The sequence below is a fragment of the Eleutherodactylus coqui genome, chromosome 4, assembly GCF_035609145.1.
Source record: "Eleutherodactylus coqui strain aEleCoq1 chromosome 4, aEleCoq1.hap1, whole genome shotgun sequence".
Lineage (NCBI taxonomy): Eukaryota > Metazoa > Chordata > Amphibia > Anura > Eleutherodactylidae > Eleutherodactylus > Eleutherodactylus coqui.
The window spans coordinates 205,869,989-205,894,913 of record NC_089840.1 but is presented as its reverse complement, the minus strand read 5'-3'; the positions used below and the strand labels follow the sequence as shown (position 1 = coordinate 205,894,913).

Genomic DNA, 24,925 nt, shown 5'->3' with positions numbered 1-24,925 from the left:
TGACTAAGTAGTTTCTAGATAAACATTATCTCTTACCAGAAATATTCTGTCTTCTCTCATCCTGTGATTTACCTCAAACTGTATCATACAGGATATGCTCTTTGAATAATAATCCCATCACTCCATGGCCAGATTATCCGGTGACTGATAACCGCAGCATGAGATTTGTATTTCTAATCCTAACCAACATTTGCTGCCATTATACCTACCATTATATGCTGGGACTGGTTCATTTTCCCTTTTAACAGATTAGAATAATTAAAGTAAGCATTTGTATTATATATTAGTTAAATGAACTCTCCAGTAACAAACATATCGATATTTATCATAACTTCTCGCTTAATAAGTTTTTGTCAGAATCAGGTCAAAAAAATTACCCAGAATTCCTATTTATTACATAAGAGCCACAATATAAATTACGCAGTTAAGTGCACCGCACCATTGTATCTCCGATATAACATCATAAGATGGTAGGTTTGTCCTTAATCTAATACATAATGAATAACAGAATATAGTATATAGTTATGATACTGCGGAACAGTATATGCAGGGTAAATTTCCAGGGCATTTTCAACATTGTAATAGTTGAAGAATTTAGTTTGGTTACATTGTATCTCTATTATTATTGTTATTATGTTTGTTGTTGCTCTTGTTATTTACAGTATATTGTGCCATCATCTTCTGTGGAGCTGTACAACTTAGGGGGAGATCCAGTCAAAATGATCTGCTGATACGTCTTGGATACATGCGAGACTTCTGTTACCTAAAACCAAATACAACATTATAAGTCAAATGATGTAAATTGACTTTGGCTTACAATGTTGGAGAATGGAAAAGAAAGAGCAGTGCTAAAGTTTAACCTATGTCACATCAGAAGATCATTCTGATGGGCTTTTCTCTTTCAAACAACATAAAAAAAGATGCAGAAAAGAGACGCAACAAATAATTAAAAGCATAATAGGATAAAGCTGATTCATTGTAAAGAGAAAACTATATATATTTTTTTGTTTTAATAGCCTTAAATTCCTGAGCTGATGAATTTTGTATTCATAATATACATTTATAGCAGTGGTAGCTTTGTTGTCACAATAGAATGTTGGCTACCTGAAGCCACCACTAGAGGGAGCTTAGGAAGTTACTGTATACTAATTATACTGTACACTGCACCAAATAAGTATGCAGTTAGCTCCCTATGGCACAATGGAGTCACCATACAATGATCAGATATAAGTTCTGCACTATGATAGTAATTGCAGTGCTTGCACATTTTATTACTAACCAATGCAAAAATGTAAGTAATTTCAAAAGGTTCTCTTACTTTTTTCTTGCAACAGTATTCTAAAAGCAGAGACGTGATAAGTCCTGGACACAAGAAAGTGGGAAGATGATTGGAGTAGAGGAGATCATGGGGTTTTTAAAGAAAAATGCACTATAAATATGGATTTCTCTGCAAGCGTAACCTGCTGTAAGGATGTTATAGTGAACATAAATGTAAACTTTCATCTTTTTCTATGTAACTTTCAGAAGTATCTTGTAGCTGTCATATTTTGCATTGCCGGCTTTGCCATTCTGTGCAATGCAGACGACAATTCTGCACAAGCTCAAGAGCAAATAGACAGTCAGACAACTGAAGGTAAGTAACAAATATTTCATCCACAGTGAAAGAAATTTAAGGCTATATTGTGATTTATGGTAATGTAGTAACACTGTCAAACCTGATTTCTCTGCATTATGGTCATACATATGACTCCACAGAGTTAGGCCTAAACATCACATAGATAAGATATATAGGTGAATAAAGGATTCCACTTTTTCATTATTTGCTGAATTGGAGAGCTTCTGTTTTACTTTTTCCCATTTTGTATCATGTGGTCAGTGTTTTAAGGATTGTACCCGTTCCACTGCAGTTAAACAGCGCTGCTTCTCTGTTTTTTCTAGACAATTAGATAGATTACCATTTCTTTAGTCTGTTGTGATAACTTCCAGGGTTGATAGCTCATCGGATTGTCATCTTTCCTCCACCAGATAGATGGTCGCCCACCAGTAAACCACGTTCAGGCCAGGATTTTGGAACAAATGTGATAAAACCGTCCTTTATTGTGGCAAATTAACAAACATCACAACAGTCTTCACATTGTTGACATTTGTCACAGTGTACATGAACATAGGCAATTCACTGCCCATCTAGCTGCTAAAAAACATATTTTGCACCTGTCTAACAAACAGGCCTAATGCCTCAAACATAGAGCATTGTCCATAACAGTGTACTTATTCAGGTTGTCATTCTAGGGGGCGTCCTCCCCTGTCAGACTTCTTTTATTCATCCATAGCAGCTTGGTCTCCACTAGACCTCTCAGGGACCACTCCCGTGGACCCCCACAGGGTCACTGATTGCAGCAGGGCTGGGGGGTGTTCTCTCCTCTCAGCCACACCCACACCTGTATCTGCTGATTTAATAGTAGAATACCTGTCCTCCAGTGGCCATTTCCAGCACTGCACTATGTCATACTGTATATGGAAGTAAGAATACTTGCCATATCTCTGGTTTATATACCGCTATAGCTTTAAAAACACAGACTAAGCAGTAATAACAACTCTGACAAAGACCAAATTGTGGTCACTAGACGACTGGGTTGGTGCATCTCCAAAATGGCAGTTCCGGTGGAGTGTTGACAGTATGCCATGATTAGTACCCATCAAAACTCATCCAAGGAAGGACAAGTGGTGAACTGGTGACAAGGCCATAGGTGTGCAAGGATCATAGATGCACATAGGGAGCAAAGCCTAGCTAATCAGATAAGAGGTAATGTAGCACAAATTGCTAAATGAGTTATGATAGAAATGTGTCAGAGAACATAATGCAGCACAGTTTGCTAATCATGGGGCTGTGCTCCCAAAGACAGCTGAGAGTGACTACACTAATCCCTGTCCACTGGCATCACACATGCCCGACTGCTACTCCACTTAATCTCCCTGAGGGAGATACACAATAGTAGACATGAGGTTTTAATGTCTTGGCGGATCAGAGTACAGTATATTACAAAAAGAAATACCAGCCGGATGAAGAAGGTGCTTGCCAGCGCTGGTGTGAGGGCACCTCAGAGAAGCCCCGCTTCCCTGCAAGACCTGCCGCAGGGAGCGAGCAGGTTTGGGAAGCACTGGAGAGCAGTGTGAGTGGTGGTCCCACCTCCTAGATGAAGCGCTGGGTGACGTAACTAGTGCATCACTGCCCAGAACAACACTCCCATGGTAAAAAGTAAATGGGGCTAGCCCCCACCTCAGCTGGCCCATTGTCTCAAACATTCAGGACTGTTTTAATGCATATAAAAAGGTTTAGAAACTATCACTGAGAGAATTCCAGAATGCAACAGTGGAAAAGAGCAGCAGAGGAAGCTGCTAAAGAGGCAGTGTCATAGCCCCAGGGAGAAAGCAGTGTACAGAGAGGCACAGGGGTTCTAGGGCAGCAGAGGACTGCAGAGACATGGTGACAGCAGTATAAGACAGGCAGTGCAGCAGGACGTATCCCCATGCTGCACCGACAGAGCCCTGATGATCCGGGGGCTGAAAATGTCAAGCTGCATGGAAGGAAAGCGAGTCTTTCTTTCCACAAGGGACTCAGGCCCTGAGGAAAATGCTGATAGCAACATGGATCCCAGAGAAGGACAGAGCAAGCTGCCGAGTATGTTAGTGTGCACACATTATGGACTATGACAGATGAGTATGGCCTGGGGAGTACCTTCCCAAAGGGAATGTAGTTATTGGGAAGTGCGATGTTATAAGAATTTGATATCTATTGATGTGACATGCATTAGTATATGTGTGACGGTTTGACTGCATGTGTAGCTGAGTAAGTGAAGCGATGCAATGTGTAGAGATGCGATATACAGTGACAGGAAAAAAGTGCTTCAGGGTAGCAGCGTTATGCGCCCGTAAGGGATGATGTAAGATGTAAGTGTACTGGAGATGACGTGTTCTACCTACCGTGCATTAACTCCACAGTGATGCAGAGCTCCTAAATTGGTGATCTATTCTGACACCTACAGTGAATGAGGCTGAGATGTTACCATGCCAGGGACCTTCAAGAATATAGTATGGAGTACAGTGTTGAGTATTGAGTGCTTTGAGGACAGCATTTAGTAACAAAAGGGTTCACAATGCCTTGTTCCGCCAAAGTGTTCACCTTATGTGGACATATAGCTAAATATTTTATGTGTGAATTCCGGTTGAAGCATATGTGACATTTAAATTACCAGTACGCTTCTATGGACATGAAGAGCATGCCTGTTTATGTATCAGTGATATACTGGTACTCTGTGCACATTCTCAGAAATGTACGCCTGGTCCGACCTGGCATACATTTCTGGCACACTTTATTCCAGTTACTGGCATAAACGATACATAAATCTGTCGGCCCAGCGGCCAAACCCAGTTTTCTGAAAATTGTAGAGGCTGGAGCAAAAAGAAAAAAAGTTGCTTGCGTGTGCAAAATTTTGTAACTTTCCTACGCAAGAATTCTGGTGTCAGTACATCAATGTCCCTAAGTATATGTATATGCATAAACATACTGTACAGAGGTAAGCTATTGGAGAAAATGTCATAGACGTCATTTTCTGTGACATCACCTGTCACAACAAACCCCGGCTCCGCAGCGGGCTGTAGCGCTGGATCACAGTGGCCATGGAGCGGTAAGTATATCTCTGTTTATTGTTTTCACACAAGTAGATCTATTGAAAAGGGTTGTTCAGTAATTACACAACTCCTTTAAGCTTATAGTTAGCTAAAATCCCCAAGTCCATTTCCATGTCAGCGTTCCCCACTGGTTTCCCATTTAGTATGTAATAGTGACATGTATTTTCCTGCCCATGTGCAGAACCTTACATTTATGTGTTAAACTCTAGGTTTATCCAGAACAATTTGCAACTGCATTCTGTCCTCTCTTGTATTAGTTACTTTACATAGTTTTGTATAATCTGCAAATATTGATTTTTTACTCTACAATTCTTCTATAAGGTCATTAATAAATATATTACAAAGAAGAGGGCCCAATACTGCCCCCTGTGGTACCTCACTAGTAATGGTGACACAATAATAGTACATATCATTAATTATTACCCTCTGCTCCTATCACTTACCAGTTACTTACCCACTAACACACATTCTCACCCAGACCAAGCATTCTCATTTTATATACCGTTTTATGTGGCACAGTATCAAATGCTTTGGAAAAGTGAAATTATATGAGATCCAATAACTCTCATAGAAGCTAATCATGTTGGATTGACCGGAGTGACCCCTCATAAACCCATGCTGATATGGTGTTATAAAGCTATTATCATTTTACTAACAATAGAAGTAAGTCTTGCCAGCCTGTAGTTTTCAGGTTCACTTTTTGAATATCCGCACCATGTCTACTATGCGCTAATCCAGTGGAACAGACCCCTCGTCACTATAGAGTCCTTAAATATAAAAAACAATGGTCTATCTATCACATTACTTAATTCGCTTAAAACTCGGGATGGGTGTTGACATCGGGAGCCAGCAATTGTCTATTTTAATCTTTTTAAGATGGCTCCACACTTCTTCCTGGGTTAGACTGGTGAGATTTAATGGAGGGTTTACTTAATCACTCTGCATTTCACCAAGCATTTCATTTTCCTGAGTGAATACACTGGTGAAAAAACTATTTAACGGATTTGCTTTCTCCTCATCACCCTCTGCAATTCTTCCTTCCTTACTTTTTAAATGGCCGACACTTTTTAAACAAATCTTTTTACTATTATGTTAGAGGAACAGTTTAGGGGAGGTTGTACTCTCTTTGGTAATAAGTCTCTCTGTCTCGACCTTTGCTGGTTTTCTTTCCATTTTATAGAATTTATTGTTCTTACAAGCTTTTTAGTGCTTCTTCGCTGCCTTCTTGTTGCAGTAGTTTAAATGTTTTCTTTTTGTTGTTTATTACCCCCTTTTTATTGTTATTGAGCCACATTGTTTTTCATATTTTCCTAACCCTTTTTTGCCTATAAGGTATGAACCTTTCACAGTAAGTATTTAAGATGGTTTTAAACATTTCCCATTTATTGTCTGTACTCTTATTTTTGTTCCAGTCAATAAAGTTAAGGGCATCACTAAGCTGATAGAACTTTGCCTTACAGAAGTTTTGTGTTTTTTTTTTTTTTACTTTTTTAAATTGGCATTTAAGAAGAACATACATGCAGGTCATAACAGTTACAGAAAATCTTGGTCACATAATACGCATTTTGATTACAATAGCGACTTCGGCATTAGATATCAAAGTAAGCTTTCCAGTTTAATGTTTTCCGAATATAACACATTACCTTGCCCATGCATATACCTTTCATTTTTTATTTCTCCCCATTATTCCCTCTCCCCTAGCCTCCAACAATCTTAATACCATATTGTAAAAATGATAACAAAATGTATAACTGTAGCATTTAAACTAACCCACAGTGCACCCCTCCCCCAGCGACCACCTCTTTTCCCAGTCCAGTTATGTAATCTTTAAGATTCCTAGTTGATTCATGTCGTCCTGACTGTAGTACCACGTTGTGTAAGTGAATTGGATCATACACTCCTTGATTTCATTAGGGCTAAGAATTTTTTCTATAAATTCCCTCCACTTTTTGAAAAATGTTGGGGCCTGGGACTCTACTCGTCTCTCTATTTCTATTCTCTCCACTTTTAGGAGATGATTTAATTGTTGTATAATATCCTTTGAACTCGGGGGTTTAGTCAACAGCCAGTTATTCAAGAGGCACCTTTTGCTGATCAACAGAATAGTGTGGATCATTTTGGTTTTTCTTGTCTGATCAGTTAGTTGGTGAAGAATAAACACTTGTGGTGTTCGCTGCAGGAGCTGTCCTCCCATACTCTGGAGCAGCTTTTGAGACCCTTTCCAATATTTTTGGATCTTAGAGCAGTACCATGTGTTGTGTAAAAAGTTGGAATTTGGTCGGGAGCATCTAAGACAAGCTTTACCCTAGCCGGACTATTGGGATTCTGTGGCTTGTCAGACCTGTATATAGCTCCATGAATTATCTTTAAGTAGGTTTCCCTCCATCTGTACTTTGACACTGCCTGCCTCACAGAAGTCCAACTCTCAATTATTCCCTCTGGTAACTCTGGATCTTGGAGCTCTCGTGCCCTTTTTAGAATAAGTTAGAGTTGTTTTTTGTCCCCCATCTCTCTCTAAATTTGGTATACAATTTTGAAATTGAGTGTTCATATGAGTAATCTTTTACTAAGATATCTATTAGGTTAAGTATTTCTTCCTTGGCTATGTCAGCTAGTCTTTCCCGGAGAAAGCTACAAACTTGTGCAAATGGTAGAAAGTGGGACGAAGGTAAATTGTATTCTTTGCACATTTCTCCAAAAGTCTTGTATCTGGAGCATTCTGGGTGAAGAGATGGTGATCTTTTGTAATCCCCTTATGCTGCCATAATTCAAACGTTTTGTTTTCCCTAGCCCTCCTTAAATTCTAGATGATGCTACAAGTCCATGTGTTTGGAGATTTTAAACGGCAGTCTGTGAGCCTTGCAAGCTATTTTCCAGGCTGCTATGGCGTCTTTTGCCATGATAGAGTGCTTACATTCTATTGGAAAGTTTTGTATTTTTATATTTCTCCCCCATAAAAACAGCTTATCGGTTAATATTCTGTCCAAAATTGCCATCTCTCTTGTTGAGTCCTATACAAGTTTGTAAGGACTCAGTAAGTGCTCCACGCATGGTAAAAATGCATGTGACCGGAGCTCCATGCCCATTGCTTTCAAGAGGCTGGCACTACTACAGTCGGCCCTATTGAAAGCAATGGAACGCATGCAACCCCCCGCAGTGATTTTTGGGGAAGGGCTTGAAATATAATCCCTTCCCTGAAAATTATCCCAGGCTGCTGTAAAAAATAAAAAATATATACATCACCTTCCGCTGCTGTCAGGGCTCCGGCGCATCTTGTCACTTGGTCCCTGGCACTGCTCTGAAGCAGTTTCTGCCCGCCCGGGATTAAAAAATCCCCACCTACAGAAAGTGCTGGTCTGATTGGCTGAGCACTCAGCCAATCACAGGCAGCGCTCAGCCATTCAATGAATGACAGCTAAGTGCTGCCTGTGATTGGTCACAGTGCTCAGCCAATCAGAGGCAGCACTTAGCTATTCATTGGCTGAGCACTGTGACCGATCAGAGGCAGCGCTCAGCCATTGAATAACAGCTAAGCGGTGCCTCTGATTGGTCACAGCGCTGAGCCAATCAGTGGCAGCGTTTTCTGGAGGTCGGGATTTTTAAATCCTCGGCCAAAAGAAAATGCTGAAGAACACTGCCATTGAGCCAGAGAGATGAGGCGCCGGAGCTTTGACAGCGGCGCTAGGTGATATATTATTAGTTTTTTATTTTTTCATTCAGCAAGGGCTTATTTTCCCCAAAAATCACTGCAGGGGTTGCCTGCACCCCATTGCTTTCAATGGAGCGGCAGCAGTGCCAGCCCCATTGAAAGCAATGGGAGAGCATTGCAGTCCTCTGCCAGAGCTGTGGCAGGGTATTCTTTCATCCCCGCGGGGAGTCCCATCATCGCTGAACACTGTAACAGTGCTGTCACAGTGTTTAGTGAGGAGAGGACTCCCCGCTGGGATTCTTTACGCGCAGCACGGATTTTACCAGCACATGCATGTCCCATCCTTTGCATGTGTGAGTGTTTTGTGCCTGTAGAAAATGGAAATCTGAACACATCGTAGGAAACCAATGGTTCTAATACATGTGCGCAAAAAAACGCTCATCTGACCTCGGCCTAACAGTTTCCTTATACATATCTCATTACTATTTCTGTTTTATCACACTAGAAGTGTTCAACCTTTCCTCATGCAGTTTTTACTCTTGCTGTTTTATTGTTTCCTCTTCCAGGTTGTGACTATGGTGGAAAGAAATATGACATTGGTCCTTTTTCTCCTAAACCTAAAATGGACTGTAACTGTCACCCAGATGGGGAGATGGAATGTGAAATGATGTAAGTTTTTCATAGGCCTACATTAAGTTAAAAATAATGTTGAAATTGATTTGCTAACTATTTTTAATATTTGAATCACATTGTCAGTTTTATGAAATGTTATGGGTGAAACAACTCTGTTCTCAAGATTATAGTGTCAAATTTCAAATAACTAGCAATGATTTGTGATCTGTGAACTGAGGTTTTAGAATTGTGTGATAGCTGTGAAGAACTTTACATTCTCTACTCTGCCTAGTATTCAGAATGGCGCAGTATTCAGGGACTGACTTATGATGGTGACTATCTGCTCTCCATATAGCCATCTATAGCTCATAGTAGAAATATGAGTGGATGGCCATTTTTAAAGACTACATGAATATAGCTAAAATAACAGCAAAAATGTTATGCTATGATTTTATTTAGTGTCTGTTACAATGAAGCTTCTGATTTTCTAGCTTGAAGAACATGATTTCCTATATTTCGCCAAACAGTGAAACCCAAAAGCGCAGATGCAAACACAGCCTTAGGTCTTATTTAGACGATCGTATATCGGCTTGGTTTTCACGCTGAGCTGATATACGGTTTCCTTGTCTGCAGGGGGGGGGGAGGATGGAGGAGCCAGGAGCAGGAACTGAGCTCCCGCCCCTTCCCCGCCCCTCGCCACTATTTGAAATGGGAGGGGCGGGGTGGGTCAGAGCTAAGCTCCGGGACTTAGCTCCCCCCCTGTCTCGACCCCTCCTATTTCAAATAGTGGCAAGGGGCGGAGAGGGGTCGGGAGCTCAGTTCCTGCTGCTGGCTCTTCCATCCTCCCCCCCTGCAGACAAGGACACCGTATATCACCTCAGCGTGAAAACCGAGCTGATATACGGTCGTCTAAATAAGCCCTTAAATATAATCTTTAATAAATATATTTTTTTTAAACATGCTAATATGTTGTATAATGCAATACAATAACCAGTGTTCACATTTAATAGTCTCACTCTATGTCCCACTGCATCCACACATCTGGTTATACAATTTGGATATTTTGCTTTTTGAGGTCCCTGAGGCGAAAAGTTAATCAGCAGAATTGCATAAGCTAAGAAAACGGCAGTTAATAGGATCTCAGGGTGAGTCAGTTAGGGAAGGTCACTCAGTAGGTGGGTGCTCTATGAATTGAGGGAATTAGAAAAGGTCTAGAGTGTCAGAGCTTCAGCGACCCATTGATTGGTGATGCTCCACTGTGTTAGCAGTAAGGATTGGTTAGAGTAAATATTTCTCTTTCACTGATTTGATACAATTTGAAGGCCTGTATTTATCAATGACTGGTTCTTTTTACCCCCTAATCAATGGCCTAATAATTTTTGTAAAGTAAGAAATAATCAGAACATGAACACATTGAATGGGTTTTCCAAGACTTAAAAAAAGTTTTGACAGCACTAGAATGGCTGAAAAAAAAAACATAGTCACCTACTTCAGTGGCTCTCTACCCACAGCTGAAGCCCCGACTCCAGACTCAGAACCTGCATAAAGCCTGTGCTGTTCATTGTGCCTGTGACTGCTCAGCCAATCACAGGCTTCAGAAGTGAATCCTTCATGACAGCCGAAGCCTCTGATTGGCTGAGCTGCCACAAGCACAATGATCGCAGTTGGCTTCTTCCGGATTATGAGCAGTGGTGACCAGGGCTTCAGTACTGGATGGAGATCCACTGGGATAGGTGAGCATGTCTTTTTTTCTTTATTTTGCACAATTCTATTGCTATCCAAGTTTTTTTAAGGCCTGGGAAATCCCTTTCATATACCGAGGTTTGCAAGAAATTGCATCACATGTGACATTTAGTGTTTGATACTGAAAACAATAAGGAAGGAGCATAAAACCTTTGTGAAGTGTTGTAAGTGTTTTTCTAAATTGGGTAAAAGGTAAAGTCCACTGATGCAAGCACTGAGTAGTGACCAACTCCTAGGCTGATGTCACATGATGACGTTTTCTTGGCAGACTGTTTTTGTGAGGTGGTTAGACCAGCTGTTGTGAGATAAGGGGATCCCCTTTTATTGATTTCAAGGGCTTCATTTTAATGTACTCACACTACCAAGCTGGGTAAAGAATGTCAACCCTACATAGTATGGTACCAACAGCTGACCAGAGACATATAAGAGATAGCTCATATGTCTAGCAACAAGATTTGTTAGTGGTATCTTCTCAGTAATTCTGACCAAATAGGTAGCTGTAAAGAATATTTATACAATAAAATAAATAGCAGGACCGCCAGCCCTGATGGCCGCCACTCCACCATCCGGGCTGGCGGTCCTGCTATTTATTTTATTTATCATTTACTTTTGACTTTTTGCAGCACTGGAGTTGGGGTTAGGGGATTGTCCAGGATCTTTTGCAGAAGAAAGGAAGTGAAACGATCTCCCTCTATGCACTTTAGATAGCCGCATTGTAGTAACTGGGGGCATTCTGATGTTTGCAGAGTGCTTGAGCATTGACTCTTTTTACCCTAGCTGCCCTTCTTACCATAGATAGACTGTATAAATATTCTTTACAACTACTTACTCGGTCAGAATTACTGAGAAGATACCACTAACAAATCTTCCAGTGGAGAACTTTGTGGGTGGCTCAATGTTGCTAGACATATGAGCTATTTCTTAAATGTGTCTGGTCATCCTGGACCCTCCCATAAAACAATTCTGTGTAGTCAGAATAATTCAGATATCGAGTAACCTAGTAGCAATTACTACCAGTTCTCTCACGAATAGACCATACAGGATCAGCTGTTGGTCTAACTTCTTCACAGCTCAGCATCAAATTAGACTGGGCTCTGTAATGAAGGTTTGGAGGTGGACCTGTTTTTCCCTCTAAATCGCTATACAACCTGACCACCTGGTTCCTGGAGAGTTGCTAGGTCCAACTAAAATGCATAGAACCACATAAATTTTATATTTAACAATAGGACAGTGGTATGCAGATTGGACTAGGAAGTGACTTATCAGATACGGATGAGTTCATCTGGTCCCAAATATTAAGTACCGTTGCATCAGGTTATTTTCAATTTTTTGAAGCCTTGCTGCAGAAGGCTATACCCTCCCCTGTATGGATTTCTTTTCTACTATTAAGACCATACTATGTAGGGTTGACATTCTTTACCCAGCTTGGTAGTGTGAGTACATTAAAAGGAGGCTCTTGAAATCAACTAAAAAGGGATCCCCTTATCTCACAACAGCTGTTCTAAGTTTCTAATTTTTGTTTTATGTTGTTGTCCTGTCTATATGGTCCTGTGTTCTAGGACTTGTTAATGAAATATTAATAAAGGTATCATTTTCTGTGAAAGGGGCGTAATTTAAAAAGTTTTCTCTGCCTCGGTGAATTTGTTTTTGTGAGGTGGTTTGCCATTGCCTTCCCCAGTCATCTTTACCCCCCCTTCCCCTCAAGCTGGGTACTCATTTTACCAACCTCGGAAAGATGAAAGGCTGAGTCCACCTTTAGCCGACTACCTTAACCACGAGGGGATTGAACCCGTAACCTTCAGGTCGTGAGTGAGAGCTTAGGACTGCATTCTACTGTCCTAACACTCTGTGCCATATGAGGCTCTAAATTAGGTTAAATTGATTTTTTTTTCCAGTACACAAAAGTTTTTGCAGCTTATTTACTACTGTTTCCAGTACTAACTGAAGCATTAATGGTCTAGGGGCCCTTGATGAGAACATTGTTCTTCTTCTTTGAGTCACTGGTTAGACTACACATAAAATATTGTGTACAGTTTTGGGCACTGCTACTCAAGAAGGGCATATTAGAGCTTGAGCAGGTATGAAGGCGGGCAACTAAAGTAATAAATGGAATGGTCGGACTACAATACCCAGAGAGGTTATTGAAATTGGGATTGTTTAGTTTAGGAAAAAGATGGTTGAGGGGCGCTCTAATAACTATGTATCTCTTTCCATCATATATTTGTACCCAGGATTGTCACTGTAACAAGGTTGTGACCTCTACGTCTAGAGGAAAGTAGGTTTAATAGAAGGAGGTTCTTTACTGTAAGAGTAGTGAGACTACCAAATAAGACTCTCTGCCAGAGGACATGATGGCAAACTCACTAAAAGAGTTCAAGAGTGGCCTGGATGTCTTTCTTGTGTGTAGCAATATTACATGTTATAGTCACTGATTACTTCAGTAGGGTCGGTGATCCAGAGATTATTCTAATTGCCAGATTAGGAAGGAATTTTTTCCCCTAAAATGAGGAAAATTGGTTTCTACCTCATTGGGTTTTTTTTTTGCCTTCCTCTGGATCAACATTGGGGAGTAATAGGCTGAACTAGATGAATGTAGATCTTTATTTCAGCCTTATACACTATGCTACATATGATGCAATTTTTTTGCACACCTGTATATTAGAAGCAATAATGATGTTGTGATTTGCTTCTTGTTTTTGTAACACACAATGTAATATTGATAAACAGTTAAACATTTGGGTATACTGAGATCATGTTGTGATATTGAACTCTCTTATTTTATTTTACAGTGGTGATGCAACGTTCTATGATCCGAGGTCCCACTTAGGAACACTTCTCTAATAAATAATTTTCTGATGAGTAATTATGAGCTTATCCCTAATAAAGATCCTGAGATGCAATGCACGTCTTATACAACAGTTGGTTGAATACTGGATCTGCAAGATACTCAAGATGAAGACGTTTGTATCACACATAAAATAATGAGTCTTAAATGTGTCTAAAGCATCTCTCTGCCTTAAGAATAAAAGCTTGCATGTATTCTTAGTCTACTCATTAATTCACTTGTTAACAAAGCTAAATACCAGCTGCCAGAAAGGTCAGGAAGTTGCCTAATTATCAGCCACTTTGAAAGCCATGAAGAGCCGATCTTGGTGAGCCCGTCACCCAGCATGCATACCGAAATAACTCTCTATCACTCTTCACTACTTCTCATCTCTCATGGTGTGCTAGTCTTATGTATTTGTGCTTCTATGGCTACTTAAATAGTACATTAAGCCTTACTTCACACGGGCGAGCATGATATGGGGCTGTTAACTGGAAAACAGCCAACAATGCAGTACCTGACAAGGTGCAGAGCAGGCACAATCACCATAAGGCTGGCACAATCACCATAGGGTAAGCACAATCGCCATAGACCCTAATAAGATGCAGTAAGCCAGACTATAGACTGGAGGAGCTAAATGTCCAGTGCAGACTATTATGCAGCCACCAACTCAACCCAGCTCAGATTGGGGAGGAGTGACTGCAGATGAACCTAGTCGGCAATGTGAACGATACCATAGAAGCTAGCCAATAGATGAGTGGGTCCCACCATACAGGATCACAACTCACACTGACATAGCAGTGGGTTGCCCTATATCTCAACAATGGGCCACACTGGCTGACATCTTGGGCTCCCCCAGATGTCTACAGCAAACTGCATAAAGGAAATACTGATACACACTAATAAAATGTGGGTGTTAGTTCTGCATTTTGGCCAAGACGCATAGGCTGGTGGCTGATGACAAGGCCACCATGGGTAGCTTGCAGTGAGGAGGACAAGGGACCCCTGTTCTTGAGTTCGGCAGTGAAAACTCCACCGATTAGCATGTTATCCCCTTTCCTGGATGGGATAACTTGTAGGGCTCAGTCACACGGGGCCGATCTGCCCGGGTTTCTGGACGATAAGATGGCCGCACTGCAGGTGCGGACGACTTTTTGCACCGGACGGAAAAAAGAACACATGGCTGGCAATAGAGCCAGTCATGCAGAGATTCGTCCGCACGAGGTAGGGCCGTCTTGTCGTCCAGAAACACAGGCGGATCAGCTCCCGTGTGACTGACCCCTTAAAGAGGATTTCCACTAAAGGGTAAAATACACAAAAAAAACCTTATTATCCTCTTCTGTCAACTGAATAGGAATTGTGTGTTAGTAATTTAAGTTTCAATGGAATTTATTAGGATATTTTCAAATGTGTTACAGGTGCATAACAGTCTTATGTCCCCACGCAGGGGGCTAATTATTGCCATCTTAACGTACACTAGTTTATAATATAACATCTTACTTCTAGTATGGAGCATTGGGAGGGGGTAACAAAGGGTATAAAACAGGGGGTTGTCAAGGATCCACATCCGCTCCCTGGTGTAGCATAATAAAAAACTGGTGCTGGTTTCCAATGGGTAATTTTAGGTAGTTGAGATAAAGTGATGCAGTCCTGGGACTTCGAGTTAGCCAATCCAGGGTTGCCACATACCTAGGAAATTTGTTAAAGGTATCTGTCCTAGTTACGTGGATCCTTTTGTATAGAATAATTGTGGATATTCTATTGATCACCTCAGGGAAAGAGAGGTTTGGGGATTTCCATCTAGAGGCGATTTGGATCCTTACGGCAATACAAATAAACTGTATGAGCTTATGGGCTCTAATTCTAAGCCTAGGAGGACGTTCCCCCAGAAGGAAGACTGTGGGTGATTTAGGTATCGGACCCACAAACAGCTGGTTTAGTAAGTTATGAACTTGTGTCCACAGTTTCTCCACCTCCGGACAAGACCACCAGGTGTGAAGCACCTCCCCAGAACCTGACAGCCTCGGAAACAAGGTGGAAAGTAGGATGGGAACAGGTGGTGCAGTATCTGTGGCACCAATTACATTCTGTGTAGGATTTTAACAAAGGTTTCTTGGGAAACCTGATGGCTGCCCCTAGTGATCGTGGTGCAACAGCATTGCCATCTTTCTAGGGACATCTTCTTCCCCAGGTCCTCCTCCCATCTAATCATGAACAGTAGTTTTTCCTCGGCTCCAGGTTTATTTAACATACTATAGATGTATGAAAGGGTCCCTCTCTGGGAGGGGTCACTTGCACAGAGCTTCTCGAATAGGGTGGGTAAGGGAGGTATGAAGGGCAAAGATAAGGAGTGGACAAAGTGAAATACCTGGTTGATCCAAAGATATTCCTGTGTAGATGGCTTGAATTTGGCTATACATTGCTGTATAGTAAAGATCTTTTACTGGTTGTAAAAGTAGTGAAGTGTGGTTATACAATTGCTTCTCCTCCATGTAAAAAGGGATAAATCCAGACTAGGAGTGAACTGCAGGTTAGGAATTATTGGTAGCATTGGGGAGATTTTAGATGATGGGTGCTTTTCCACAGTAAGAGAGAATAGTATAAAAGGGGGCTCATCTGTAGCAGTCCTGGGGAAAGGGGGTCCATGGACCAGATTAAGAATGGTAAAGAGTGTGAATTTATACGTCTTTTTTCTATGTCCACCCAAACTGGTCCATTTGCATAATCCAAGCAAAAAGCCCATTGGGCTATTCATGCTGATTTGCAGTATTTAACTAGATTGGCCAGCGAAAGGCTTCCCAGTCGGCAGTGATGGTGCATTAGAATGTGCTAAATTCTGGAGTGTTTTTTGACTGAGACAAATTTAAATATGGCGCATTGAAAATCGTGAAGAGTGGGCATAGAAATAGGGACTGGCAAACATCTGAAAAGATAAAATATCCGTGGTAATATAACTATTTTAATTGTATTTATTCTTCCCACCCAGGACAGGGTAGGGTTTATCCCATTTTGACAGATCTGTTGCAAGTTTCTTAATTAGGGAGTGTGTTGAGGTGGGTAAATTGATACAAACTTATGTTATGTAGTGCTATTTATGCTGGAATTGGAAATTGAGATTAATCAGTTTTTTAGGTGTTCTGGGGGTATTAATATAAGCTATGTCTGACTTATCTATATTTACTTGAAGCCCTGAGAGGGTAGCTCAGGTGTCTAGTCTAGACATTACGTTCAGCAGGGACATTAGGGGTTGGGATAAAGTCAATAAGAAGTAATCCACAAACAGGCTTACTTTAAATTCGCTATCTCCCATCTTCACCCCCCTCATGTTTGGATTGATGCGAATGGCCAGTACCAATGGTTCAATAGCCAGAGCAAACAGAGCTGGAGACAGGGGGCATCCCTGTCTGGTCCCTCTATTGATTCTAACAGGGGTTTCCCTTGTGGTGGAAAGTTTGAAGAGCATAGATGGTGTAGAGTAAAGAGCCACAATAGTGGACAGGAAGGGCCCCTGAATTCTGATGCATTGAAGAACTCATAAAAGGTAGCTCCATGACAATGCATCAACGGCCTTTTCCAGTTCTAGCGCCAGTAAGATGATCTGGGCATTTATTTTGGAAACATGGTCTATAATGCTTAGTACCTTACATATGTTATCTGAAGCTTATCTAGCCGGTATAAATTCCACTTGGTCTCTATGAACCAAGGCTGGAAGCAGGCGGTTCAGTCGCATAGCCAGAATGGAGGTAAAAATCTTGTAATCCAAGTTAAACAATATTATTATCCTGGGGCTTCTCCCTTTAGAATATTTTTTTCAGAGGCTATACTATGATAAATTTTTTGTAATAAAGGGTGGTGTATTCGTCAGGCCAGGGGCCTTTCCCAGCTTAAGATTTTTTATAGCGTCTAGAATTTCCTCCTCGGAAACAACAACATTCAGACAGTCTCTGTGGGAGCTGGATAGGCAGGGAAGTTTCAGTGCTCCTAGGAATGAGGTTTCGAGGGGTGTCGCGTTACCCACCTGGTCATTGTATAGTGTGTTATAGTAATTGTGAAAGGTGTTATATATTAAATCAGCATTAGACATTGATCTTCACTGGGCAGTATTCATTTTGAAGACACTATTGACTCTTGCTCTATTTCGGAGACTGGCTTCCAGAAGACAGTCTGGCTTATTAGCAAATTTATAGTAAATAGTTATAGTAAATCACCCCTGTCCACCAGAGAGCTTTTTCTACCTGCTGCAAGAGAATGTACATTGAAGAAATGCGTTGTTTATCGTCCTCCGCAATGTCATTGGTTTTTTGTTCCAGCTGGTCTGTTCTCTGGCGAAGATCTCTTATTTGGTCACAAATTCCTTTACTGCTGAGGAGATCAACTTCATTTGGATTAATAGCACTGCCTGTGGCCCTGTGAGAGCTAGATATGCTGGGTCTGGATTTTCTTGTGACATGGGGGTGTCGCAAACCTGTTTGGACGTGGCTGGACTTGGCGGTCCTGATCCTATGTGTGAATCGGCTTGAGATTGGGTCTCAAATAATTCTGGGAGAGTACCCCGTGGGGTAGGTTGAGAGTCCCGAGTGGTCTTTCCTTTAGTTCTAGTCATTATTAATATGGCATGAACTCAGCTACCTGAATTGTAAAGCCTATCTTGAGAAGTGCAAAGATCCAGTCCAAGCGTGATCAAGCGTCCTTGACAAAGACCCATGTAAAGGGTCGAAACGTTGCGTTTTGTATATGATACCTGAGGAATAAGGGAGGATTCTTATGGATGCATGAGTTTGCACCACAATCTGCTGCCATTATTGCTTTTATATTGTGATATTCTGGATTTGGATCAAATCTACTTTTGGCGTGCAGAAACCTGTTAAAGGAAAAGAACCTCCCCTTGGATGGACTTTGGTGAGTGCTGCTGATCCCTATTTGATTTCACGCTTGATCTAGTTGGACATCAGAACAGCCTTCTCAGACCATCCATGCATCACACACTGGCAGTGGGGGGTGGGCATAGTCTAAAACATATAGTAGATGGTAACAAAAGTCTGTATTGTAAGGCACCCAGGTGTGGCCGAGCCTTATGAAGTTGTAAGTGTTGGAGGTTAGCAATAACCACCTGGGTGGTGTCCAATGACCAGTGTTATATCTTCTAGTTCTCAGCTAGGTCACAACATATGTGCATCAATACAGAATAACTTTCTCTCTTCTAGGGTCCTGCGGCTCCAGGGGTCACTTTGGGTTAAAGGCGCTGGTCTCTCTTTTCCCCTTCTCTGTAATTCCCAGTGCTACAGTACAGTAGCTCTTCTGGCTATCAGGGGGTTCCTCCTGCTGTCAGTTCATTTTTAGCCTTCACTAGGTGCCTGGGACTCCCTGTAACTCCAGGCCAGGGATGTGTAGGCCTGAGTACACTGCATGGAGCAGCGGCGACCAGCGGCAGTGTAATGAGTCTATGCAACGTCCCATAGAGACACCCCTGGACTCTAGAATAGTGAGGAACTGAGGGGAATAAGTGTTCGGTTGCCACGGCGGCACTAACCAGCTCACATAGCCAAGGCCAGGGCAGGATTGCAGGCCACCGTCGATACCTCTATAATAGGGAATGCCAATAAACAGGAGGATGGGGGTAGTAGTAGTTGTCACACGTGATACCACTGTTTCCACACATCGATATATCACATGGCGGAGAATAAACACGGACACTGGTGTATAGTACCTCGGACCCCCAGGAATGGTTAGGGCTCAGTATAAACCTTACTTTAATAAACTTTGGCAAGACAATTATTTACAGCAGCAATTCAGGTACAATTTTTCACAGTGCAGGTAAAGAGAAGAGATAAGAGGTCAGGGAAGATACGCAGGATGAAAACTGGTCCTACAGTCTACGTTATCTGTATTGCACCACTCCTCGATTGGGAGAACTCCAGAGGAAGAAAGGGGGTAGCCGTCACTCCACAGACACTCTGCTAACAATTCAATTATTTTAGGACTTACACCCCACACCAGAAACGCATGGGTGTGACTTGTAGCGTACCTCTGTGCGGTGATCCTAACTTTGGACGGCCGCACAGGCAAAAACTTGTGTCTGAATTTGTACCTCTGCACTATATCTCACAAGGTCTCTCTTGTAGGCTTTGGCCTCACTCACATCAAAAATGGGATAGCTATGGGATATCTCTCCTTTTCCACCATCTTCACCACAAGGAAGCTGACGGTGCTTCCATGTGGCTCTGTGTTAGGTAGTAGCAGATGAAACTCCAGAAGATGGACTTCTTTTATACCTCCATACCACATGACATGACAAACTGATACATTTACATGCAGGCAATGATTTTATTGAAGTTAACTCTTCAAGCACAGCAGCTGTGCAACACACACACTGGGTATGACAAGACAGGCTTTGCACAGTGCATCTACATAAGACAAATGTGTATGACATTTATGGATGGGACCAGAATGATATTCTGGGACACTACACCCAGACCACTTGCTTCACCTGCCTCGGTTTCAAGGGGGCAGCACTTCTACTCCCAGGCATGACCAGATGGAGGTCACCGGCAACAAGAGGGCTCCCGGTAATGCCCCCCGCCACTGGGTCCTGCTCACCTGCTCTCTGTGTTTGTCTTTTGTGGTAATCAAGCTACTGTGTCCTAATAAATACTAGTCTTCATACTCACGAGGAACCTCTGACATCCTGACCATCTGCAACAAAACAGCTGATCCTGAAACTACCACCGATGTCCGCGACAGCTCCCTCCTCTGTGCTGCAGGACAGGCTGATAGCCGTCTGCTCCTTCTGTGGCATCAATTTCCAGACTAATCCACCTCAGGACGCCAGGCATCCACGGTTCTGCCGCTTCCGTCAGAGTGACAGGGAAGCTCCCCAACCAGTAAATTTCCAGATTAGCTTCCCCTCGTAATGCTACTGCTCTCTTGTGTCAGCCGAGCACTAGGCCCCGTCTCTTTTTCGGATCAAAGCCTAGCACCCAACGCTGAGCCTCACTGTTTCATAGGATTCCTCCCAGGCAGGTGTTGTATGAGAGACTCTGCCTGGAGGGTCCGCGGAAGGGCTGCACAGACGGCAGCAGGCTCTCAGCCTGAGCTCAGAGATCTCCTCAGCCTCCTGTCAGCTGTTCTCATCTGGTGCTTCTGCCCTTCAGGACCGCATACAGTAGCAGCAACAAGGAGATACTTGAGTGCAGAATGACATCCATGCTGTATGTATAAATCTCTTTCTCTTCCTTGTTTTCCTTCTTGACTCTCTTCTCCTGTGATTTCTGCAATTTTCCAGCCCTTCTCTCATTCTCTGTACATAAAAAAATTGCGCAGCAGCGAGTATATTATGAAACAATCTCGTCTGAAGAAGCCCGATTTCAACTTCCTTCAAAGTCTTCTATTTTCAGAGAAAGCAGCTGCCACCAAAATATGGTTGCCAATCTAAGTTTTTCATTCTCCTAGACAAGGTATCCAAAAATCACGGACAGCCATTGTGTTTTACAGACACACTGTAAAACTATTGTAGTGTCCCAGAACAACATCCTGGTCCCCTCCATAAATGTCATACATGTTCTGTCTCATGTGAATGCACTGCGCAAACCTGTCATGTCCATTTTCTGTATGTATGTTGCACAGCTGTGGCGTCTAAAGGGTTAACTCCTCTAAAATCATTGCCTGTCAGCTCTGCTGCTGAATGTATCTTTCCTACTGTATCATGTGGTACAAGTGAGGTTATAAAAGTGAGTGTCTGAGAGCGTGAGGGGTTGTTGATGATCATCCATCTACCCATGCTGTTGGAGGACCCACAGTGATGCAGGGAAGCACCTTAAGCTTCCTTGCATTGAAAATGGAGAAGAAGGAGAGGCTCCTTATGAGGAGCTGAGGAGGTTTCCTCTTCCCCAATCCGCTGGAGAAACCACAGGGGCACAGAAAGACACCTCTGGTTTCCTTGTTTCTAATATGGAGGAGAAAGAGAGACATCCCTGCTGCATGTGAAACGCATGGGAGAATAAGTGAGTTGCCAAATTCCCCAAAGTGAGAGCAACCCCCAAGTAATTCTGTATAGAGCGACCAATCATAACAGGTACCCATTCACACCACAGGCATTATTTTTCTTGGTCGCCGTCCACCATTAGGATCACCACACAGAGGTATGGAATTGTGACACTCACGCGGATAATGCACGGAGTGCATCTAGGCTAAGCCATTTTTTAAAGTAATTTCTGCCGCCAGGGTGTATGTGGAGTGATTCCTGTCTTTTATCTCCTCCGGAGTATACTTAATGTCTAGGACAGATGACATATAGATAACGTGAACTTTTTTTTTTCCTCCCAACCTCTGAGCTTCTGCCTGTAAATTTATACTACAAGTGAATAATGCCTGTAACTACCTGTGAAACCAAGTTTAATTCAAGTAAAGTTTCAACCGTTCCTAAGTCCCTGAGGTGCAATACACAAGTCCCTGTGTTGTAACTCCGCCGCATAGATTAACAGTGTGTAGGAACGGTGGCGTCACAACGTGATATCTACGAATACTACCTCTCTCATCCTGAGGACTACTAACACTATCCTCTGCTGCAGTAACTCCCTCCGGGACTAAGAGTTGGTAAGTTCCACCTAGTCAGGTCCACAAACTACACCCTCCCAACTCCAGCAGTATGCTTGGATAGAGAATCATTCCCTGCCACATCTCCCTCAGGGGTGTTGCAGAAACTGCAGCGATCCCACTTTCTTCAGTAACTTATATGGCTAACCCCTCTTTACCTTTCCCTCCCACCGTTGCACTATACTGAATAATAAATATTATAAGTGATCTGTATAAGTACAGAAACTAATATAAACTCATTACCAGCATTTACTGTGAGTTGTAAAATGATGATAATTAGAGTCTTAATAACCTGCCCAAGTAGCAGTGGACTCAAAAAATTCACGGACACACCAAAAAGTTTTCCCGAACATTGGAAAAAAGGCTATTTTTACAGACTGTTCAGAAATTTCTGGACAGTAGGCAACCCTGCACCAGATGTGTCCGACACTGGTTTGTCCCCTTCTCTCTATTCAGGACACTAGCATGCTCGGTGGATAGCTGTCCTCTGAACGAGCATTAGTCTGTCTGCTATCTATTGTCTAAATGATTGCTGCTGAATGTCTGCAGTGAAGCCAGCAGATAAAGCCACTAGTTGGACCCGCTATTATAAACTAATCACGAACCTCTACATGTTTGGACATGGCCTCAACAGGGGACTGAGGACGCTCGAGGATTCCTTACTATAAAAAATCCTAATATTTAACTCCTCCACATGCCTCAGTGCAAAATCAGAAGTACATGGAGGTGCTGCTCGGGCCTGTAGCAGGCTATGGGCAACAAATTGTGTATCTGTTCAAAACAGATCCATAATATAGCAATGGGAATGGTCCGTAGAAATCCATTTACATGAACAGATTTTCTGTCCAAAGCAAGCAATCGTTTAGCTGCATTTACTTGGAATAATCATTGGCACCGTATGTGATTGAATGATTATTAACGCAACCATTTGGGTGCATACAGTTTAATTATTGTCATCCTTAGTTATCAGGGTAATGTCCTGCTGACAACCTATAACATAGTATGTAACGCCGAAAAAAGTCATGTGTCCATCCAGTTAAATCTATTATTAGGGATGAGCGAGTATACTCGCTAAGGCACTACTCGCTCGAGTAATGTGCCTTAGCCGAGTATCTCCCTGCTCGTCCCGAAAGATTCGGGAGCCGCCGCAGCTGACAGGTGAGTTGCGGCGGGGAGCGGGGCAGAGCGGGCGGGAGAGAGGGAGAGAGAGATCTCCCCTCCGTTCCTCCCTGCTCTCCCCCGCAGCTCCCCGCCCAGCGGCGGCACCTGAATCTTTCGGGACGAGCAGGGAGATACTCGTCTAAGGCACATTACTCGAGCGAGTAGTGCCTTAGCGAGTATACTCGCTCACCCCTATCTATTACTCACCAATGTTGATCCAGGGGAAGGCAAATAAACCCCCAATGAGGTAGAAGCCAATTTTCCCCATTTAAGGGAAATAAATTCCTTCCTGGCTCCAATCTGGCAATCAGAATAATTGTTTAATTTATAATGATTATCATATGTAATATTGTATTGCTCAAGAAAGGCTCCCAGGTTCCTTTTGTACTCTGTGAGTTCACCGTCAACACCACATCCTCAGGCAGAAAGTTCCATAGTATCACTGCTCTTACAGTAAAGAACCCCCTTTTATGTTGTTTTAGAAACTTTCTTTACTCTAGACGTAGAAGGTGCCTGCTTATTGCAGTCACAGTCCTGGGTATAAATAGATGATGGGAGATCTCTGTATTGTCCCCTGATATATTTATACAGTTACAAGGTCGCCCCTCAGCCTTCTTTTTGCTAAACTAAATCATTGCAATTTTAATAACCCTTCTGTGAATTGTAGTCCGCCCATTCCATTTATTACTTTAGTTGCCCGCCTTTGTACCTGCTTAAGCTTTGATATGTCCTCCTTGAGTTTTGGTGCCCAAAACTGTCCATAATATTCCATGTGTGGTCTAAACAGTGACTTGTAAAGAGGAAGAACAATGTTTTTGTCATGTGACCCTAGACCTTTTTTTGATGCACCCCATAATCCTATTTGCCTTAGCAGCAGCTGCCTGACACTGGTTGCTCCAGTTAAGCTTATAGTGAACTAAAATCCCGAAGTCCTTTTCCGTGTTAGTGTTACCCACTGGTTTCTATTTAGTGTGTAATGGTGACATGTATTTCCTCTGCCTGTTGCAGAACTTTACATTTATCAGTGTTAAACCTCATATGCCACTTTCCTGCTCCAAACTTATCCAGATCCTCTTGCAATTGCCTCGCATCCTTTTTTGTTAAAATATTGCTGTTTTACTGTATAATCCTTCTGCTGGGTCATTAAAGGGGTTGTCCCGCGCCGAAACGGGTTTTTTTTTTTCAACCCCCCCCCCGTTCGGCGCGAGACAACCCCGATGCAGGGGTTAAAAAAGATCACCGGAGAGTGCTTACTTGAATCCCCGCGCTCCGGTGACTTCTTACTTACCTGATGAAGATGGCCGCGGGGATCTTCTCACTCGGTGGACCGCAGGGCTTCTGTGCGGTCCATTGCCGATTCCAGCCTCCTGATTGACTGGAATCGGCACGTGACGGGGCGGAGCTACACGGAGCTACACGGAGCCCCATTCAGAAAAGAAGAAGACCCGGACTGCGCAAGCGCGGCTAATTTGGCCATTAGACGGCGAAAATTAGTCGGCTCCATGGAAACGAGGACGCTAGCAGCGGAGCAGGTAAGTGAAAAACTTCTTATAACTTCTGTATGGCTCATAATTAATGCACAATGTACATTACAAAGTGCATTAATATGGCCATACAGAAGTGTATAGACCCACTTGCTGCCTCGGGACAACACC

General features: G+C 42.5%; 2 long non-coding RNA genes across 3 annotated transcripts in view; one reads left to right on the top strand and one right to left on the bottom strand.

Moving 5' to 3' along the window:
* Positions 1-382: 382 nt before the first annotated feature.
* The window catches only part of LOC136625965 (uncharacterized), a 34,425-nt gene continuing 9,882 nt past the window's right edge, over positions 383-24,925 (bottom strand). For both annotated transcript variants that reach the window (XR_010792606.1, XR_010792605.1), the window contains one exon: positions 383-763. This is a non-coding gene — a long non-coding RNA (uncharacterized lncRNA). The remainder of the gene's footprint in view (positions 764-24,925) is intronic.
* Positions 1,545-13,721, top strand: LOC136625964 (uncharacterized). Its single transcript, XR_010792604.1, has 3 exons — positions 1,545-1,633; positions 8,905-9,007; positions 13,483-13,721. It is a non-coding gene; the product is annotated as an uncharacterized lncRNA (long non-coding RNA).